We start from the raw sequence: 18,753 nt of genomic DNA on the forward strand, positions 1-18,753 counted from the left end.
GTTATCTTCAAATACATGAGAGAACTCACACTGGAGAGAAACCCTATAAATGTAAAAAATGCAGTAAAGCATTCAGTTCTTCCAGTTGTCTCTCAGTACATGCAAGAAGTCACACTGGAGAGAAACCCTACGAATGTGAAAAATGTGGTAAAGAATTTGCTTCCTCCAGTTACCTTCAAATACATGGAAGAATTCATACTGGAGAGAGACCCTATGAATGTAAGAAATGCAGTAAAGCATTCATTACCTCCAGTTCTCTTCAAATACATGGAAGAATTCATACTGGAGAGAAACCCTATGAATGTAAGAAATGCAGTAAAGCATTCACTTCTTCCAGGTCTCTTCAAATACATGGAAGAATTCATACTGGTGAGAAACCCTATGAATGTAAGAAATGCAGTAAAGCATTCACTACCTCCGGTTATCTTCAAATACATGGAAGAATTCATACTGGAGAGAAACCCTATGAATGTAAAAAATGCAGTAAGGCATTCACTTCTTCCAGGTCTCTTCAACTACATGGAAGAATTCATACTGGAGAGAAACCCTATGAATGTAAGAAATGCAGTAAAGCATTCACTACCTCCAGTTATCTTCAAATACATGGAAGAATTCATACTGGAGAGAAACCCTATGAATGTAAAAAATGCAGTAAGGCATTCACTTATTCCAGTAATCTTAAAAAACACGAAAGAACTCACTGGAGAGAAACCCTTTGAATGTAAATAAATGCAGTAAAGCTTTCAGTTTTTCTGGTCTTCTTTCAAAACATGGAAGAACTCATACAGGAGAGAAACCCTACAAATGTAAAAAATGTGGTAAAGCATTCACTTCTTCTATTTTCTTCGAGTCCATGAAAGAACCCACACTGGAGAGAAACCTTATGAATGTAAAAAATGCAGTAAAGTATTCAGTGTTTCCTGTTTTCCTCGAGAGCATTTAAGAACTCACACTGAAGAGAAACACTATGAATGTAGCAAATTCAATAAAGTCTTCACTGCTTCCAGTTCTCTTCGAGTCCCTGTAAGAAGTCACAGTGGGGAGAAAGCCTCATAAATGTCCAGAAAGTGAGACAGCCCTTATTGCTCATGCAACCTTTAGAGGATATGTACAAATGCACACTACAGGAGAAACCAGGTAGATAGAAACAATTTGGGAAAGACTTTTGTTATCTCAGTTCTTCTTGAAGGCATGAAAGGACTCACTTGATAAAAACCTCTTGCATGTAAACAGCATGAGAAAGGCTTCAGTTGGCCTACATCCTTCCCTGTGAAACTCCCACCAAAAAGAAATGTAAATATAAGTCATATGAGAAAGCTTCATGGAAATTAATTTGTATATGAGGCTGTGGAAAACTTTCAACATGAAGAGTTGTTATAAAAGTAGTAAACGTATTTATCAAGCCTGTTTCTTAAAGTGCCACATTGGACTGTGGATTTGTATTAATTACTTCAGAAATGAATATTGAGGTGAGATGATTCTGCTAGTGAACATAAATGGTAAATAAGATTCATAGGTAGTGCTTTTCCCTTAAATCAGTTAATAATTTTGTATTTTTAATTTTTTAATAATGTTTTAATTATTCTGTGTTACAGGGGCATTGAAAAATGACAGTTTGTATGTTGTGATTTTCTTACTGGCCTTGTGTTTACAGCTCCTGGATATGCCTAATTGTATATATTGTACATTTTATTTTAACTTTTTATTAAGATTATTACAACCTTGTTAAATTTCAGTTGTAAAGTATTCTCAGTCATGTTGTAGGTGTACCACTTCACCCTTTGTGCCCTCCCCCCAAATCCCCTTTCCCCTGGTAAGCACCAATCAGTTCTCTTTGTCTGTATGTTTAACTTCCACCTTTGAGTGGAGTCATACAGAGATTGTCCTTCTCTATCTGGTTTATTTCACTTAACATAATTCCCTCAAGGTCCATCCATTTTGTTGTGAATGGGATGATTTTATCCTTTTTTATGGCTGAGTAGTATTCCATTGTATATATATACCACATCTTCTTTATCCAATCTTCGGTTGATGGGCACTTTGGTTGCTTCCACTTCTTGGCTGTTGTGAATAATGCTGCAATGATCATTGGGGTGCCTGGGACTTTTGGAATTGCTGATTTCAAGTTCTTGGATAGATACCCAGTAGTGGGATCGCTGGGACATATGGTATTTCTATTTTTAATTTTTTGAGAAATCTCCATACTGTTGTCCATAGTGGCTGCACCAGTTTGCATTCTCACCAGCGGTGTATGAGGGTTCCTTTTTCTCTACAGCCTCCCCAACATTTGTCACTGTTTGTTTATTTTTGCCATTGTCACAGGTGTAAGGTGATATCTTAGTGTAGTTTTGATTTGCATTTCCCTCATGATAGTGATGATGAGCATCTTTTCATGTGTCTATTGGCCATCCATATATCTGCTTTGAAGAAATGTCTGTTCATGTCTCCAGCCCAGTTTTTGATCGGGTTGTTTGATGTTTTGTTGTTGCGTTGTGTGAGTTCTTTATAGATTAGGGATATTAAGCCTTTGTCAGATGTATGACTTGCAAATACTTCTTCCCAGTTAGTGGGTTGTTTTTTTGTTTCAATCCTGTTTCCCTTTTCCTTGAAGAAGCTCTTTAGTCTGATGAAGTCCCATTTGTTCATTCTTTCTGCTGTTTCCCTTCTCTGAGAAGACATGGTGTCTGAAAAGATCCTTTTAATACTGATGTCAAAGAGTGTAGTGCCTACATTTTCTTCTAGACGCCTTATGGTTTGAGGTGTTAGCTTTAGGTCTTTGATCCATTTTGATTTTATTTTTGTGAATGGTGACAACGAATGGTCAATTTTCATTCTTTTATGTGTGGCTGTCCAGTTTTCCCAGCACCATTTGTTGAAAAGGCTTTCTGTTCTCAATTGTAGGCCCTCAGCTCCTTTCTCAAAGATTAGCTGTCCATAGATGGGTGGTTTTTTTCTGGGCTTTCAATTCTGTTCCATTGATCTGTGCAAAATACAGAGCGACAGATGTGTGTGAATGGTTTCTGTTCGGATATGTAAAGATGTCTGAGTGATCACTCTCATCTTCAGAAGAAAAATGCTAAACACTCTTAAAGGGAACACCTCTACTTAGATCCATGAGAGATTTGAGTTTACATGGCAACACTGCCCCCTACATGAGAGAAGGTGAATATAGATAATGCCCATGTACCAGGAGGCGGAGTGACTGGAGCAAGCAACTTTCTAGGAACACATCAACATAACAAGAGATGAATTGCTAGACACACAGTATGGATTATCTTGAGAGTTAAAAACTCTAGGGAGGGGCCAGTCTTAGGGGCCCCCCACATTCATGAATGCTCCCTTCAGCAGCCCAACGTGGTCTTCATAGTGAAGATCAGAAAAAATTGCCTCCTGCTTCATCCAGGAAATGAGGAAAAACATTTTGATATACATGAAAAGCGTATTGCTGTCTGTAAAGTAGACCATCCGTCAGATAAAACTAATGTACCCACGTCTTAACTCAGTGTATAAAGTTCAAATAGGCACCTGCAGTCACCTCAGGTTCCTCTCTGCCAAAAGCAGAGGAAATATAAGTGCTCAGATCCTGTTGTAAAGTTCACGGTCCAAGGATCCTTTACCACCAAACATTGCAGTTTTCATCATCACATGAGAGGACAATTTCCCTTAGAAATCCCTGACACCATATCGGTAGGGCCCCAGGATACAAACACTGGATGAAAACAGAGCTGCAAGACACAGATTCTACTTAAGAATGAGTTTCTAGGGAAACCCAACAGACTCACCCTGCAGAGTTCCAGTTCCATCACCTGTGGGCAATGGCGATCTCAGCCAGCCCCTCCGCAGTCAAGGGGCCCCCTCTCTTCACGTGGCTCCCAGAATGCAGAGGGCACTTTGCCAAGGAAGTCCTGGGAAATGATGGGAATTTCCACCTTTCCTGAAGTGCTCAGGTGCAGGAGGTTGTAACCCCTCCTTTGTCAGAGGCCAGGCCCCCTGTTTCTTGAAGGGAAGAGGCAGAAGTGGGTCAAGCCACATCCCTACCTGCCCTTGCACCAACTTCCAGTGCTCTCCTGGGTCCCCATAGTGATGTCTCTGTGGCTGGGAGACCTGGGGTCTGATGATGTAAGGTGTCCTTCCCCGACCAGTGAATATTCCAGGGAGGGCAGTGATCAAGGCCTTGGTGAGGATGGCCCATGGGGCTGACCTGCATGAGGTCTGCACGCAGGCGAGACCTCAGGTGTGATGGATCCCAGACCACAGAGACCACAGCAGAGGACATGGCGGCTGGGGGAGGACGCACAGACCTTTGTTGTCCAAACTGAGCTTTAATGGGAAAGCAAAGTGAGGAAGGGGCACATGGTGAGGGGCGCGTTTCTGGAAGGGATCACAGCAGCGTGAGGGGCTGGAACACGGTGATCATGGGCCCTGACTCTCCATCTTCAGGCTCCTGAGCTGTGACTCTTACAGAGATGACCTTACTGTACTGTGTGGGCCCAGGAAGTGTGAAGGCCCTTCGCCATCAGGAGGGGCAGGTGGACCCTCCTGTGGAGATTGGTTTGTGAGTCAGGGGTCACCCCTCTGTCACACGGGATGGGCTGAGAACCGTTCACTCTGTGATGATTGAGTGCATGTGGGCTGAGGAGGTTTGTGTAAAGCCTGGGGCATGTGTTTGTGGGTGTGTCTGTGAGGCTGTGATTCAGTAAGTGTGGTCTCCTGTGTACCAGGCCTTCTAGTAGGTGCTGCAGTGAACCAAGGGAACAAATACTTCTGACCCCTTGGAGCTGACATTCTAGGAGACAAGAAACAAGCGATACAGTAAGACATGAGCTGTGTCAGATGGGGCCTAGTCCTGAGGAGGGAGAGGAAGCTGCAGAGGAGTGTGAGGGCCTGGGCAGTGGGTCTCTGGGCCATTATCTCTGAGGATCTGTGACTTCAGGTGTCTGTGTGTGGGTGTCTTCACATGTGTCCAGTAAGGAAGCCTGTGTGATTTTGTCTGTCTGTCTGGGGGGCTGTGTGTGGATGTCCTTAAAATCTGGAATGTTTATTTTCCAGGTTTTTGCCTAACTGCCCTGGTAGCGCCTTTTTCACCATGTTGGGTGGAGCTGGTGAGAGCAGACATCTGTGTCTTCTCTCTCATCTGAGAGAGAAAGCCCGCAGTCCTTCACCATGAAGAGTGATGTCAACTGTGGGTTCGTCACTGATGCTTTATTTCAGGGTGAGGGAGTTGACTGAGGGAGTTTATCCTAGTTTCCTGAGTGTTTTCCTTGTGAAGGGGTGTTGACCGTGGTAATGCTTCTTTGTATCCATTGAGATGATCCTGTAGTTTTGTTTTTTTTTTTTAAAGATTGGCACTTGGGCTAACAACTGTTGCCAATCTTTTTTTTTTTTCCTGCTTTATCTCCCCCCCCCCCCCCCCCCCACACACACACAGTTGTATATCTTACTTGCAGGTCCTTCCAGTTGTGGGATGTGGGTCGCCTGCTCAACGTGACCTGAGGAGCAGTGCCATGTCCGTGCCCAGGATCTGCACCCTGGGCCCCCACAGCGGAGTGCGCGAACTTAACCACTTGGCCACAGAGCCAGCCCCCGATCCTGTAGTTTTTGACATTGATTCTAATAATTGTTTCTTATGTTAGTTCATTTTCAGATAGAAAACCAATGTTTCTTTCTTGGGTTAAATCTCACGTGGTCTTGATGTTTAGGTTATTTTATATATTGCTGGACTCACTGTAGTATTTTTTGTAGGCTTTTTTCATCTATATTGAAAATACTTGTGTGTTTATGTAGTATATAGTATAAAATTGTCTAATGCTGCGTATAGTGTGTATCTGTGTATATATATAGACAGAATGTAGAATACAGTATATATATTTATATATGGTATATTTAATATATTACCTGTATATAGTGTATGTAGCATAGAGTTTAGTATTATACATAATGTTTTATTATATATGTAGAATATATAATTAACATATGCATAATTAGTTTTGTAGGGTAGTGTATAGTTTAGTGTTATACTTTTACAAAATAGTATTACAGTCAGTCTGTAGCATTGTGGTTACGATTACCATGTCCATTTACAGAGTTACTCAGTTAAGCTGTTCAGTCTCCCATGGGAACATAGGGCCCCTTGTCTTAATATTCCAGAGCCTGCCTCTCCTACCCCATGTTTGTTTTCCCTGCTTCTGAGTTCAACTGAAGTGTCAGTATGTGTTTCAGAAATTGTAACTAATTTATCAGGCTGAGGGTTGAAGTGAGGCTCTGTGGTTTGATTTTTAGTTTGTGCAGAGACGTGTGAATTTATCATGTATTTGTGTGATTATGAGCGAGATTACCCCAGAGTGCTTTCTCACAAAGCGGTGACCTTGGATAATGAGCTGATGTTGATCTTGTTGCCAGGCAGCTAGACCTGAGCCACACTGAGCCACAACTCTCTAAAACTGTGAAGATGAGGTGGACTGTTGGGAGGCATTCTGTAGCATGAGTGCCTGGATTTGACTAATCCTCATGACCATTGAGACCCATCTTTCATCAGGGATGGCCTGGTTGGGGACAGTAGCAGCAAGTCACTAGTGTTCCCCATCATGTGTGCTAGTGGCATATCACTGCTGATATGAAAATAGGTGCAGGATTTATTTTTTACAGGAACAAGAAAGCAAATCACATTTTACAGTGTAAACCACATGACCTTTACATATCAAATGGAACAAAAAATGTGTGATTTAAATTGCTTCTTTTTACATAAATAGTGAAAATACTTGGAAGTATTAACAGTGTAATTTATGAGCAGTTTACATTATTTTATCTACATGAGCATGGGGATTCTACATGCCAGTTCGAGAAGACATGCTAGGGACAGCCTTCAGGCACACTTTTAAATCTCAGGCTGAGCTTTTGAAACTAGATATTTACAATAAAGAGTTCATGGTAAACAAAAAATGTGTATGAACTATATTTTACTTTTAATAGTATTGAATACCAAAAATTCAACAGAATAAATTTTAAAGATCTAATTGGCCTCATTGAGCAATCCATCATCAGTTGGGCACCATCTTATCTAGCAATTAGAGAGGAGCTCCCAAGGGCTACAGAAAATGAAAAGTTTTAAAGGCAGGGCAAGGAAGTGATAAACAGAAAAAAGGATTATTTTAGGCAACTTTACCTCTCCTGTGGACGAAAGGTTCTGTTTAGGTGGATGACTTCCTCTTCCTTTGGGGGATGGAGAGGCCCGTGTGGCACGTTGCCTCATTGGTGCTGACCAGAGAATCCTAGACTGACGGTCAGACTGCATTCCTGGGGAAGGTTACGGCTGCGGTTAGGTTGGGTATTAAGCTCTGGTTTGGTGATGTCAGCGTAGCAGTAGTGACTCCATTTGGGCCTGTGGTTTTCTTCTTCAAAATTTCCCCCTTTTTGATCTGTCTCAGCTTAACTTAGAGATGAGATCAAATTTAAGGCATTAGCACTGCTCTCAGCTTCCGCTCTGGAATTCTCTCAATTTCTGTTGTTCCTTGGGATGGTATGCAGAGGTCATGACCTTTTTGCTTAACCCCTGTGACATTCACAGGTCAAGTCTTCAGGTTCACAATCATTATGTCAGTCATTCTCTTTAATCCTTTCCTGATGTTCCGGTCTTAGGGAGATCATTTGCTTGGTGGTTAGCAGCTGCAAACATGCATTTAAAGGTTTTGAGATTATATGACACACCAGGGAGTTAATTATGATTATAATAAGCAGGATAATTCTCTTCTCTTCTAATATCTGTAGTACAATTTGGAGCCATGGTCCCCAAGACCCAAACAAATCAAAATGATACAGGACAAAGAAGGTCTCCATTGAAGGAGTCAACTTTTTGAAAAAGCCAAGTGCCTTGCTGAGTTTCACCTTCCCCAGAAGTGTTCATTCAGGCGCAGCAGGTGGTGTTGGCCACAGCACAGACACCTCCTCAGTTAAAAGAGAATCAAGGGCTATTCTGTTACCAAGAACAACTTTGGCCACAGAATCTAAGGGTCTTTGTTGGGCAGCTCTTGTCTTAGCTGTGGATTTTGCAACGTCTTCAAGAGCTAAGTAGAGGTTGTCTAATTATATCCTCATTTACCTTTACTCCTAACCTTGTTAGTGCGGCCCTGTCAAAGGGAGTGAATCCTGAGTCCTGAATGCCTCCTGGTAGGTCCTTTCGATCTCAGTGATGTAAATTCAGGAGAGTCAACCAGTGAGATGTCTGAGTTCACTTGTGAAAAGTTAGTGGAACAGTCAGATAACCTGAGAGGTCTTGCCCAGTTAGGTGCCAGCCATCCGGGCATTCAGAGCCTAAGGAGAAAGATAACCAGTACAGACAAAGATCAATCCTGTAAGGGCACAAACCACTCTCACTAAGGTGGCATTCTTAATAGATTCATTCACAGGGACTGTTGCACTTGCCCATTGAAGCCAGGGGTCAGTTAGATTTTCTCCTAGCCTGAAATAAAAGTCAGTCTAAATTCCAGAGGTTGCCCTCCTTAGCAATGGCCTGAGGAATATGGATGATGGCATTATCTTTCCAATCCAATGCCAGACTAAAGAAAGAAAAAAAGTGAGGACTTTACTAACAGGAAGTTGATCTGGCATCTTAGAAGAAGCAATGTACATTGATATGAACTACTTGTCTCTCTCACCAATCTGATGTGGAGGTGTCCAGCGTCTGCACAGGACCAGATGTCGGGTGGGGCCTTCTTCAGCTGTGAGATCTGTATCCAAGGTACGAGTCCCCTAAGTGTGGCTGTCATCTGCGTAGTGAGGAGGACCTGGTGTAGCTTCTTTGAAGGAGATTTCAGAGCAGTCTTTATTCTCAGCAGTTCATTTTTATGATCTTAAAGTTGTCAGAAATTAGTACTGGTCAAAAGTCCTTTCCTTGCTGCAGCCACTATGGAAAACAGTATGGAGATTCCTCAAAAAATTAAAAATAGAACTACCATACGATCCAGCCATCTCACTACTGGGTATTTATCCAAAGAGCCTGAAGTCAGCAATCCCAAAAGTCCTGTGCACCCCAATGTTTATTGCAGCACTGTTTACAATAGCCAAGACGTGGAAGCAACCTAAGTTCCCAGCAACAGACGAATGGATAAAGAAGATGTGGTACATATATACAATGGAATACTACTCAGCTGCAAAACAGGACAAAATCATTCCATTTGCAATAACATGGATGGACCTCGAGGGAATTATGTTAAGTGAAATAAGCCAGTGAGAGAAGGATAATCTGTGTATGACTCAACTCATATGAGGAATTTAAAAATGTGGACTAAGAGAACAGTTTAGTGGATACCAGGGGAAAGGTGGGGTGGGGGGTGGGCACAAAGGGTGAAGTGCACCTACAACACGAATGACAAACATTAATGTACAACTAAAATTTCACAAGATTGTAACCTATCATTAACTCATTAAAAAAAAAAAGTCCTTTCCTTGCATCTCCTTGAAGGTGAGGCGCTGTTGCAGGAACTCTTTTGTGTAAGCATCAGACTGAAACAAGGACTCTCTGTAAATGACAAGACTTAAAATGCCCATGGTTAAAGATCTGACAAGAGTTCGCTATAATGGAATGAGAAGGAAAATTGGTTAGTTTTGGAACATTCAACATTCTAAGATAATAACTGGAATTTTGACTGATAACATAATAGCAGGACATGTCAAATTTCCAGGAATTTAACACAATTTTTGGAACACTTAGAACGTATACCTGTACAGACACAACATAAAGAAGGGTTAGTATTCGTTCTTCTTTGCCAGTGCTTCCCATGTAATTTGGCATATCAAATAAGCCCATTTAGTTTAACATCTCCATTTTTAAGGAGAGAGAACTAATTCTTTGAGATGTTCCAGAGTCCCTCTGGAAAAATCCAAAGTTAGTTCAAAGTCAAAGAGACTTTATTCAGAATTGCATTTATGGAACTTTGTCAAAAATATCAAAAGGTTTTAGATACTTGCCTAAATAGGATCACAGATCCCTATGAAACAATACTTAATTGTCCAAAGTTACAATAAAAAATTTCAAAGACAAATACAGAAGTTTACATTGTTGTGAGCAAAATTTAACTTTTGTGTGTGTATGTGTGATGAGGAATATTTGCCCTGAGCCAATATCCATTGCCAATCTTCCTCTTTTTCCTTTTTTTTCTCCCCAAACCCCAGTACATAGTTGTATAGCCTAGTTGTATAAGTCCTTCTAGTTCCTCTATGTGGGGTGCCACCATAGCATGGCTTGGTGAGCACTGTGTAGGTCCGAGCCCAGGATCCAAATGGTGAACCCTGGGCCGCCAAAGAAAAGGATGCGAACTTAACCAAGTGGCCGCAGGGCTGCCCCAATTTAGCTCTTTTAATACTGAGAGTACTGGATTTAACGAAGCAAAGACCTGATGAAAAACACATGGAACATAGGTGATTGTTTTGACAAGACACAAAATCTTTGTTTTTTGGGGGTTTTTTTTAAAGATTTTATTTTTTTCCCTTTTTCTCCCCAAAGCCCCCCGGTACATAGTTGTATATTCTTCGTTGTGGGTCCTTCTAATTGTGGCATGTGGGATGCTGCCTCAGCGTGGTTTGATGAGTAGTGCCATGTCTGCGCCCAGGATTCAAACCAACGAAACACTGGGCCGCCTGCAGCAGAGTGCGCGAACTTAACCACTCAGCCACGGGGCCAGACCCACAAGATCTTTGTTTTTCTTTTCTTTTTGCAGATTACTTAAAAAGGCAAAGCAACAAACGTTTTATAATCTCTTATCATCAAGGACAGACCAATACTTCAAGAAAACTTTGTTCCTTAAACAGAGAGAAAACCAAATACTAATTTTGCAGCAGCTTTCTTTTGTATTAAAACTCATTTACTTAATTAATTTTATTCCAATCTTTTTTTTTTAAAAGATTTTATTTTTCCTTTTTCTCCCCAAAGGCCCGGGTACATAGTTAAATATTTTTAGTTGTGGGTCCTTCTAGTTGGGGCATGTGCAATACCACCTCAGCATGGCTTGACAAGTGGTGCCATGTCTGCGCCCAGGATCTGAACCAGCAAAACCCTGGGCCACCCAAGCGGAGTGCACGAACTTAACCACTCGGCCACGGGGCTGGGGTCTAAATTTATTCCAATCTTAGCCAGCCATAACCACACATAGAATTCCTTTTCTTCATTTTTTAGTAGTTTTAATTACACATATTAGAATTTTTAACCATTAAAAATTTTTAACATCTAGTGAAACCTAAGAAGCAGGCAGTTATAAACTTTTTTAGAAACATGTGCTTTCTCATAGTAAATTTTTCATCATGGCACAAGACATATTTACTAACAGAAGAAGGAAGCAAAAAGTGGATAAACTTAATGTTCAGTAATGTTTGAGTATTTCCTGGTAGTCGGAAATGATCTTGCTATTCAATGAATTTCACTTACCTCTTCATATAACTTAACTCAGCAAAACATTAAAGTTACAGATTACCAAAAACATTTGGAGAGACTATTTAAACTGTTTACCTTTGAAGTTTCTTACTTTCATCTATTTAATTTGCTTATTCTAAACAACTATGTTTTGATGAACCACAAAAACTTCCTTAGACATTAGACAAAGTCAGCCATCATCCAAACTAATTTTTCTTGATGACAAATCTTGTAAGAGATCACATGAATTCACTTGATGAATAAACCCAGGTGGAATAAGAGTTGTATGTCTGTATTATATTCAATGTTGATAACTCTAAAATCGTCCATTTTAATTGAGTCAACAAACTTAAACTAGCCTTAGTATCAAATATTTTCCCAGATCATGTGAACCTGAAAAGCATTTGGGTTAGTTTCTACTATAGTTTTGAGAATTTTATGAATACTAAGCCCTTGTTTGTTTAAGCCAATTAAATAGAACACTTTTACAAATTAATTTTAGTAATACCACCCACAGGTGGAAAAACACCAGCTGTCTACAACACATACAGATAAATGCAAACAGAAATCTTCTATTTTCATTTTAAAATTTTAGCCATGAGACAAGTATGATAATGTAAAACTCACTAGTTATTAAGTAGTTGGATCTGAGTTGTTTTTCTGGTAGGTGGAATAAGTTAAGGTTACCTGCTCAGATGAATAAAGACTTTCACTAATAATCTGTGGAGAAATGCCAGAAAGATTTTGATTTGTCCATGTTTCAAATGACCTTTCCCCTTTCATTTTTCTTCTCATAAGAATAATTTCCCTGAAGTTCACACTTTCACATTTACGTCTCAGAGGGACAGGGAAGGGATGCCGGTTTGTCCAAGAAGGCCAATAATGTGTACGCCTTTGGGGATGAAGAGGGGAGGTTTGGGGCATGGTGAGAGGAATTTATATGCCTGCAGAGCTGCACTTCTAGTTCTGTAAGGATTTGTGGGATCAGGACAGTTGCTCTCAATTCCTCAAAGAACTGGGATGTAGCCTGGATGCTAAAGGACTGACACCCTTCCACCAAGGTTTCAGTATATAAAAGAATCATACACCAGGATCCAGTGCGATTTATTCTAGGGATAAAAGGTTGGGTTAATATCTCAAAATCCATTTATTTAATAAAGGATATCAACAGATTATAAACAAAAATGGCAGATCATTTCAATAGGCTTCAGGGGAAGTAATGGACAAAATCCAGTACCCTTGCATGATTAAAGCACTCGGATTACCAGGAATAGAAGGAAATTTCCTAATGTCATAATGAGTGTCTATGGAAAACATAGCTAATAGTATATTTAATTGGAAAAAACTGGATGCTTTCCCTTGAAAATAAGGAACCAAGGAAGGATGTCTGCTTTTCATGCTTCTATTTTATAATATACTGGTGATTTTAGCCAAAACCGTTACAGCGAGAAAGGGTAATAAAATGCATAAAGGTTGTTAGGAAGATGTTAAATTTATCTCTACTTCCAGCTGAGGTATCTTGTTTTTAGAATACTCTAAGGAATCCACTAAGTGAATTATTGGAACTGATAATTAAGATCAGCAAAATGGTAGGATACAAAGTCAAAATATAAAAATCAATTTTATTTCTATACACTTACAATGAACAATCTGATACTGAAATTAAGAAATGCAGTGACAGTAAAATCAAAAGGAATAAAATACGTAGGGATAAATTTAACAAAAGATGTACAAAATGAATACTCAAAAGCTGCAAAATATGGTCCAAAGAAATTAAAAATATAAAAATAAATGGGAAAACATCCCAATTTCATTAATCAGATGACTGTTGAAGTGGCACTATTCCTCAAACGATCTGAGATTCAGCACACGCCTGTCATGATCCAAGCTTATGTCTTTATACAAATTGGGAAGCTCTTTCCTAAAATTATGGGGAATTGCAATGGAACAAGAATAGCCAAAGCAATCTTGAAAAAGAAAAGGAACATGTTAGAACTAAAATTTCCTGATTTCAGACTTTGTCATATGCAATGGTAATCAAGAGTGTGTGGTCCTAACACAATGGTGGACACACAGATCTGTGGAACAGATTGAGATTTGAGAACTTAACCCATAGTTTTGTGGTCCACTGATATTTGAAAAAAGTGCCAGTTATGAGGTGAGAATATTCTTTTCACGAATTTGTGCTCGGCAAAGTAGATAGCCATATGCAGAAGACACGTTTCATCGTTAGATGATATGACATACAATAATTTATGAGAAAGGATAAAGACCTAAACATAAGAGTAAACTATAACACACTTAGATAAAGCATAGGAAAAGCTTCCTAACCTTGATTTCACAAAGAATTGTTACGTAATGCACCAAGAACAAAAATGGAAAAAAATAGGTAATTTGGACTTCATGAAATGCATGACTTTTGTGCTTCAAAGGACACCATCAAGAGAGTGAACACAGCCTTTGGAGCCCTTGTGCACTATCACTGGGCGTATAAAATCTTGATGATATGAATACATGATGGGAATTTTTTAAAAAATCACAAACTGAGTTATCATCTGAACTAGCAATTCTACTTTTCAAAATTGAAGTAGAACTGAAGGCAGCGACTTAAACAGCCATATCCATTCATGTGTTATATCAGCATTATTCACAATAGCCAGAAGGTGGAAGTCACCCAAGTGCCCATCAACAGATGAGTGGATTAAATAAAATTGGTAAATACTTAGAATGTTGTCTTAGCTTGAAAAAGAAAGAAATTTCTGACAGGTGCTACAACTGAACTATACACTTACAACATGGTGGAAATGTAAATTTTATGGTACATTTCTACTACCATAATTAAAAGTAAAATTTTTTTAAGTTAACTTTTATTGAGTTGATAGGTTACAATCTTGTGAAGTTTCAGTTGTACATTATTGTCTGTCAGTCGTGTTGTAGGTGCACCCCTTCACCCTTTGTGGCTGCCCCCCACCCCACCTTTCCCCTGGTAGCCACTAATCAGTTCTCTTTGTCCTCATGTTTAAATTCCTCATATAAGTGGAGTCATACAGAGATTGTCCTTCTCTATCTGGCTTATTTCACTTAACATAATTCCCTCAAGATCCATCCATGTTGTTGCAAATGGGACGATTTTATCCTTTTTTACAGCTGAGTAGTATCCCCTTGTATATATACACCACACATCTTCTTTATCCAATCATCTGTTGATGGGCACTTAGGTTGCTTCCACGTCTTGGCTGTTGTGAATAACGCTGCAATGATCATTGGGGTGCCTGGGACTTTTGGAATTGGTGATTTCAAATTCTTGGATAGATACCCAGTAGTGGGATGGCTGGGACATATGGTAGTTCTATTTTTAATTTTTTGAGAAATCTCCATACTGTTGTCCATAGTGGCTTCACCAGTTTGCATTCCCACCAGCAGTGTATGAGGGTTCCTGTTTCTCCACAACCCCTCCAACATTTGTTACTATTTGTTTTAGTTATTTTTGTCATTCTAATGGGTGTAAGGTGATATCTTAGTGTAGTTTTCATTTGCATTTCCCTGATGATCAGCGATGATGAACATCTTTTCATGTTCCTATTGGCCATCTGTATATCTTCTTTGGAGAAATGTCTGTTTATGTCTCCTGCCCATTTTTTGATCAGGTTGTTTGATTTTTTTTGTTGTTGTGTGAGTTCTTTATATATTATGGATATTAACCCTTTGTCAGATGTATGACTTGCAAATATTTTTTCCCAGTTAGTGGGTTGTTTTTTAGTTTCAATCCTGTTTTCCTTTGCCTTGAAGAAGCTCTTTAGTCTGATGAAGTCCCATTTGTTTATTCTAGTGGTGGCACGTGGGACACCACCTCAGCATGGCCTGATGAGCAGTGCCATATCTGCGCCCAGGATGCAAAATGGTGAAACCCTGGGCCACCAAAGTGGAGTGCAGAAACTCAACCACTTGGCCTCGGGGCCAGCTCCCAGAGTGTGTTATTTAATTTCCAGTTACTTCTGACTTTTCCCAGTAAGATTTGAGATAAATAGGCCTTTAGTGTGAGGTGTTACGATTTCTTGAAGAGGTGTCAGACTATGTTTAGTGTTTGCTGTGGCTGGAGGTGTCAGGGGCTTCGTGGTCTGCAGTGTCCTTGCACTTATCTCCCTGGTGTGTTGGGTTTCCCTAGAAACTCCCTCTTAAGTAGAGTCTGTGTCTTGCAGCTGTTTTCCTCCAGTGTTTCTATCCTGGGCCCTGCCCATATGGTGTCAGGTATTTGAAAGGGAAACGTCCTCTCATGTGATGATGAAACCTGCAATGTTTGCTGGTAGAGAATCCCTGGACCGTGAACTTCAGAACAAGATGTGAGCACTCATATTTCCTCCACTTCTGTCAGAGAGGAACCTGAAGTGACTGCAGGTGTCTCTTTGCACTTTCCCAATCAGAGAAGACTTTGGCACATGAGTTTCCTTTGAGGGATGGTCTACATTACAGACAACCAAATGCTTGTTGTATACATCAGAATGTTTTCCCCCATGTCCTGCATGAAGCAGGAGGCATTTTCTGCTGATCTTCACTATGACAACCAGGTTGGGCTGCTGAAGGAAACATTCGTGAATTTTGGGGGCCCATATGACTGCCCCAACCCAGTTTTCAGCTCTGAAGATAATCCATGCTCTCTCTCCAACATTCTATCTAGTACAGTTCATGTGTTCCTAGAAATTTTCTGGCTCCCATCCTTTCTCCTCCCAGTACACAGTAATTCTCTATGTTAGCCTCTCATTGGTATTGGTGTCACCCTGCCAGTGCAGCCTGCCCACATGCAGCGAGCAGCCCTTTTAGGGAACAGAGCTCTCCCTGGCTGGTTAATAAATAGTCTGAACCCAAGTAGTTATCAGCTACCATGGCTGCCAGGGGGTTTCCCTTCAGGGAAAACATCTCAAACACTAGCTGTCTGCTTCATGAATTTTGAGTGTTTTGGACATTTCTTGATTGGCATTAATGCTGTGTTTCTTGAATGACATCATGCGTGCCCAGGTCAGTACCAGTGACTCCCACAACAATAAACACAAGTGCAAATGGTAGGAAAACAGCATATTTGTGTTCGATGGGATCGAAGGGTTTGGAGGGCGTGTGACCAAAATGAAGCACTGACATGCAGGGCACACAGACTACAGGTGACATTAGGAAGAAGACCTGGGAGTGGGATCTAAGAGTGGTGGCCAGGGGGCACTATTACAGTAAACCAAAGACTGACCGTTCTGAAAGGACTAGTATAGAAAGGCTCTACTTAAAGGTGCCAATGAGCCTGATGATCAGGACAAAGTACTAGGCCCCAAAGACTGGGCATGAATCTAATTGACGACTCAAACAGCAGGCAGGCTTATTAAGAGGAAAGCAAGGCTTGTCTCAGTGAGCCATTAGCCAGCCTATGAGGGGGTAGCCCAGGGTTGTAAGAGAGGTACAAGGTCCACCAAAAACCGTTTTCAAGAGCCCAGTGTTTTGTATTTTGATAAATGACTTGATAGTATCAATAATTTCTAGAGTGTCTTGGTGAGCCCTTGCATTTTGGTTTCAAGAGGATGTTTGATAGCTTAAGAAATTTCTCTCTAGAAGCTTATACCATGTTCTGAGCATAACAAGTGCCCCAGAAGAGGTGGTGAGGGGCACTAAGTATGCCTGATTCGCCATCAGCTGTAGGGACCGTTCCCCAGCCTGGAGGGCGTGTCCTTCAACTGTATTACTAGTTACTTGTTTTTTCACATTGGCTGCTTTGGTCTCTCACTAAGGTATCCACGGCAGAGGAGGGAAGTCTCTTCAATTTTGCCTAAACCTTTAGGTTAGAGACCTCCAAATGGTTTCATATTATGTTGGATCAAACACCCAAGAATAACACTATCAGGTCTGAGGTGTTGGTATGTGTCTCATAAATTTGGGTCCATTTATCACCCTGAGCGATGACATAAGCCTCTGCAGACTGAGGTTTGATATGTGCAGAATGAAGAGTGACCTGATTTGTACTTGGTTATTGTGAGGCAAGATGTTCCCAGAGTCCTTTATGTCATAGGGGCGACCTTGGATAAGGACTTGTTACTGACGGGACGAGACAGCTAGATCACTGGCAATGGCCAAAGGATCTGTAAAAACGTGAACACGAGTTCAATTATTGGGCAGGGAATTCTCTATTGTTAGCATGATTGTCTGGAGTTTGGCTAATTGATCTGGTGCTTGGGTCCAATCTTTGATCTAAGATGGCCTGTTGGTAGGAAAAGAATGCGGCATCTCTGCACTGGACTCCATCAGGTGTGGTGGCAGCACACTGTCTACAAAGCAGATGAGACCCTAGTTACTCAGTGCTCCCAGGTGACCCTCTGAGGGGCCATTGTGCCTGAAAATGAAGTGACCTCCCCCACAATGGATTCTATCAATGAGAAAAGAGGGGAACACACTTCCTCCTCCAAGTAGGATATGCCAGAAGCACCACTTTTGGCTCCATCCTCTAAGTACCCATCTCTCTTCAAGGAAAAGCCCTCTGATTAGCAAGGAGGGGTGCTGCATTCACGGCCCAAAACAGGATGCTGGCTGCAGAGGATGAACTCAGGCCTTGAGAGGGCCTCCATTTATACATAGAATTAGTGCCCATCAGTGGCTTCTCTAATCGTGAGCAGAAATGGATGAGAATAGAGTTGGTAGAAGAATGCCTTGGGCAACATATGTCCACTGTGAGCAGTTGATTATTGACTCTTGGATGCGTAGTGGGAGGCTGCTGAAGCCTTTATGGTAAAGGGGTGTGAAGGGAGATGCTAACGGAGGACAGCTATTTCAAAAAAGCCCTTTGTTTCCCAATTCAAAGTCACTCAATTTCTAAGTGTTGTAAGAATGTGATGTTTGTGGTCACTGTGGCTGACAGAATGTGCCCATGACATGGGTTCTACCACTGCTTGTCACCCACTTACCTCACAGCCCTGTCCTGTTGCCTCAGAGAAATTTTTCAGAGTGGGACATGTGTGGATTTCTAAAGATGTTTCCAAGTCAGCAGGCACAGAGTAGGCTTGAGATGGGAAATGAAGAGCTGGAAATGGTCTACGGATGGCAGTGAAAACAACTGATGCTGACGCACATGAATGAGGATGTCTTCAGGCAGATCCCATTTGGGATACACCTTTTTGTTTTAGAACTACAGTATTTCTAAACATCTGTCCACAGAACCCAATTTAATCTCAAGGACAGATTCTGGGAGCCCTTTTACTTCAGTGTTAGTTATAAGTAGGAGATGAGGGCAGGTGCAACCTTAGGGGTGTTTTCTCAATGAAGACAGGGTTGCAAGGAAGTCCTGTTGAGGACTGAGTCCTTCTGAGTCCTGCAGTCTTCATAAG

General features: G+C 41.0%; 1 pseudogene; it reads left to right on the plus strand.

Moving 5' to 3' along the window:
* LOC124252035 (zinc finger protein 709-like) overlaps positions 1-18,753 on the plus strand; it is a 112,722-nt pseudogene that overhangs the window by 12,112 nt on the left and 81,857 nt on the right.

Source organism: Equus quagga, chromosome 14, assembly GCF_021613505.1.
Source record: "Equus quagga isolate Etosha38 chromosome 14, UCLA_HA_Equagga_1.0, whole genome shotgun sequence".
Taxonomy (NCBI): domain Eukaryota; kingdom Metazoa; phylum Chordata; class Mammalia; order Perissodactyla; family Equidae; genus Equus; species Equus quagga.